The sequence below is a fragment of the Paramormyrops kingsleyae genome, chromosome 1 (assembly GCF_048594095.1).
Source record: "Paramormyrops kingsleyae isolate MSU_618 chromosome 1, PKINGS_0.4, whole genome shotgun sequence".
Taxonomy (NCBI): domain Eukaryota; kingdom Metazoa; phylum Chordata; class Actinopteri; order Osteoglossiformes; family Mormyridae; genus Paramormyrops; species Paramormyrops kingsleyae.
The window spans coordinates 5,657,491-5,662,043 of NC_132797.1; positions in this window are offsets into that span (position 1 = coordinate 5,657,491).

Here is a 4,553-nt window from a genome sequence, read left to right on the forward strand (position 1 = left end):
CTGAAGGCTGAAGCTGCAGCAATTAGGAGGCGAATATTTAAATGACAACCCGGTATACGTCAGACTGTGAGAGAACGCGTAATTCAGAGAGTCACTGAATTATGCAACATGTGCGAAATCGAAGTTATCAGACCATATTTCAGATCATTAATCAATGCAAACCTCAAACGAAACGGTAATACAAACTTACAAGGGAAATTATAGCACAAAATTACTCAAAATAGTCAAAATTTTATTCAATCCACCCACTCGCCCTCAACATGGCTAGGTGTAAAGATCTTATTGAATTCGTTTGTCCTTGTGCCCAGGGCCGTATCCAGCTATGAAGTCACAGAGGTCCGGACCTCGGTCATTTTTAAGAGCTAAAAATAAAATTTGAAGCTAAATATTTACCTGAATAAAAATTATGCTAACTAACGTTTCTCTTAACTAATTACTTAAAAAAAAAAAGTAGATTACTAAGGGGAGAGTATCAATAATGTGATTGACGAGACCCACCCCCTGAAAATCCCTGATCCCTTAGTCAAATGGCTAATTACTACCAGACCTGATCCTCACCGGTGGTGTACAAGCCATCACTGAATAGGATCTCTATGAATGGATGAAGCCTTATCAAACACAGAAGTTCTTCTCTAAAAATGCACTTAAACCATTCCTGTATGCAAGGAATGTAAGGTCATGCAAAAAAAATGCCTATCTAATACTCTTCTCTGTCATTTTGATCTGATTCTGAAGGTATGTTCATCCAACTTGTACTTAAATATTTATGTTTTGACTTAAATACAAGATGGATCCTTAACTAGGAAATACAGTTGGTTTATAAAACAAAATTGCACCACAATTGCAAAGGCAGATCATACCCATTTTTAGAGATCCTGTATAGCATTTAACAACAAGATAATTGAAAAATTGCAGTATAGGATAAACCTTATTTCCAAGATTTTGTAAAATGCTGGTGATCTATTAGGCCATTACTCACAAAAAAACAATGAATTGGGGGGTGTTTTGAAATTTCTATAGGGAATACCAGCAGGAGTAACGTTGTTGCTGTGCACCCTAATCACGCAGTTCCTGCGAAGAATGGGTCCCAGTTTAATTGTGGCATCTGTATCAATGCCGATGTCTGGTGTTTTAGTGTTTCCACTACTCCGGAGGTGTCCAGGCAGGCAAACTTCACTGCCTGTCCCCCCGCCATACCTCCGGCGCCACCCTCACCTCGCACCATCTGATACCAAGTGAAATTGGCTTGCTGACTCAATGCCTCCATAGTGGGTAGTGGATAGTGGGCATTTACTCCCTGGCTACTGCTGAATGTAACACTATGTTGTGTTGCATGCTGTAAGTCATAAAGAAACATTTAAACCCCAAATAACTGAAGATTAAAATTTTTTGATATAGCCGCATAGCTATACAGTATATATCGTCCACACCTGCCCCTCGTTAGTCTTGTTATCTGTGTTGATTTAAGTGGCTGCCCTCACTCTGTTCATCAGTCAGTCACTGTTGTCGTTACTCCGTGTTAGTCGTAAATCTAAGTCTCTACCAGTCTAGCTCCCAGTTTTAATCTGATACTTTGTGGTTACTCTTTAGTTAGTTCCCATTCTTCCTGTTTTGTTTTGACCCTTCTCGCTCCATTTGTGTTCTGTGTTGGTGAATAAACCCCATTTTTGTGGTGAGCTACTTCATGGATTGTCCCTCTTTTCCGCCTGCACCATGCACCACCGTAACAGAAAGTATGGTGGTGAACTTGAATTAAAGTTTAAAACAATTCTGAGATTCAAGTCAGTGTACAATGGTACGGTCAGCATCCCAGTGTCACATCCCCTCTCAAAAAACTTCCTAGCAAGGTTTATTCAATTCAGCTGCATGCAGATATCGTTCGATAAACGTCATCAAATTCCTCATTGCAGACTAGGCTGCACTTAATGCCTTAACCACTGTCACTGTCGATTAAGAAGCAGGAGAGAAGCTGGAGATATGGGAACGCATGCCAGCAGGTCCAAAAAACAGCTGATGGCGGAGACACTGAGCAGGATCCTTCTTTAGTTCTTTTAGGGCAGCCTGTGCTGCTTGAAACGCTGTAATAACACTACATGAATGTAATAATCCTGCCTCAACCTTGTCAGTTCTACATAAATAATTACATTTAATTAATACATCTAAAAAGCCATAAATAAGGCAATATATGTATGTATGGGAGGTTCCGTGCTGGTGCACGGAACCTTGGACGTGACGTAAGTAAGTATGAATAATTGCACGTAGTACCACTTAGTGGTTACATGGTTATCGCTGCAGACAGAGTAAAATGTCTTTAATGTATATTGGCAACAGTGCATTGTGGAATGTTTAAGTGCCGGGGTTTAGGGCTCCCGATGGCTGTGAATTGGGCTGAGCAGCGACACTCCTCACCGGCACTTTCGCTGACGCTGAGACACCAGGCCAGCTTGTCACTTCACTCTCCCCTGAGTCACCAGGGGTTTTATCCTGCCCTGTCACTCTAATGCCGCTCGCAGCTGTCAGTTATCCTAGCCTGGAAACGCTCCCTAAGTCCCTAAGTGCAGGGAGTCTGTCAGTCTATGTGAGACACCGACTCCCCGGCAGAACTTTCTGGAAGGAATTCTCCGGGTACATCACCAGAGCAGGCATGTCATGGACCGTGAGAAGGAGCGGAAGATGGGGAGTATGGAGAAGCGGGAATGAAGACTGAACCTCGCCCTTCCTGAGACGGGTACGGCGCGAGTCGTAGGAATGTCCTTAGCTACAGTACGCTGCTTTCCATGGCATGTCTACATGGGCTGGGGGGGTCTCGCTCAACCTGTGTCACATTCAAACTCATTAGGTTACCATGGTAACTGCCATGATTGCTTAACTTCAGTCACCAAATACCTCAGCATAAATTCCGCCACCGGTAATTAATTCATATATGGACGATATGCCTTTATATGTCAAATTAAAATGATTGCATTGTGCCCAAAGGATTATGATTTATTTGTATTTTATAAAATATATTTTTACGACAATAATATTTCATCTAAAATCATACCTTCTTTTGGAACTGTGAATAGTGTATATATACACACACAAACATTTTCATTTATGTAGCGAGGGGGTTCAAAATAAAGGTGCAGTTGATTTTTTCATTTTATAGTGAGTGGGATGAAATCACCATGAAATATGTCGTTCTTGCATCTTCTGTTTTCCCATCTGGTACCTGACACACTGCACCAGTGCCTGACCTGAACAGCAAGGTGTGCGGGAGATTTTTGTAAAGGTACCATTACCGTCACAATGCGACTGAGCGTAGGACCGGAAGCTCCCGGTTGCTCTCCAGCTCTCCCAGGCTAAATACTCAGTTTCCAGAATTCGGTTTGGCTGTGTGCCTGTAGCCTCCAGGATATGCTCCTGGCCCTGCAGCCATGTATAGGATAAGCGGTTACACAAGAGGAATGGATGGGTTCAGTTGTGTCACATGCTTAGGACATGGGAGGACGCTTCTGCAAACACACAAGCGCAGGTAGAGAGAGACTGCAGCTGCTGAGACTGAACCTCCTCTTATAAGCCTATAATCTGAGACCTTCATCCTACAGCACTGACGGCTGAGCATGGAGAAGGAGCCTCAAGGCACTGAAACCTTAACTCTCCTCTCTCCGCCCAACAGCCAATGGGTCTCATGCTACATCTACAGGACAGTAGGTGGCGCTGCACAGACCCACAGCCCTGGAGGTGTGAGGCCCCAGCACAACCTTAAATCAGTCGTCTGGTGATAGTAAACTGCTCCAGCCGTCCCTAGATGTGGGATGTAGGAGATGAGACTTCATTGAAAGAATTAAACTTATAACCAGAAGGTTACCAGTTCAAGACTCAGGAAAGACCCTTCTGTAAGCCCATTAAACAGGGTACCTATGCATTCTAGTTGTGGGCTTGTTAGGAAGGACCATATAAAAGGCTCATTTCAGACAAACACATACCACCAGGAGCTACATCCACTGATCTTTTAACCGCTCTGACCATCTCTGTGTTATGTAAGGCCTGGAGTTTAGGGCACAAGGCTGGATGGGATGTAGGTAACTTGAGTGATAAGAATCAGCAAGAAGACTTTGATAAAGTTACTAATGTATTTCTCCATCAACATGAGGGCTATGATGCAACTACTAAGGTGTATTTTCTAATGTATGCTTTCATTATAGGGAACCTCCTATGCCAGAAATTAATTAGTGTGGCAGGACCAAGACCTGGGATTTCCACAAGCATGCTTATCTGCAGAGCATTTCTGTATCATACAGCAATAAATACCATTTACCATATAGTCCAAGGTAACTTTATTTGTTTTTATTTTGCTGAGTGCATGCTTTATTTTTATTCTTATTTGGTTTGATAAATTTTATTCACCTATTGCTGAAATCAGTTCATGTAAATGCCATGTTACTTTACTTAATCAGCAGCCAGCCAATGCTTGGGAGGTCAGGATATTTTTGCAAAGGTCAGAGAAAACAGCCCCTATGGAGAGGTTGTAGCAAAATTCAGCAGTGCTGAGGGCCAGACAGCCAATTCTG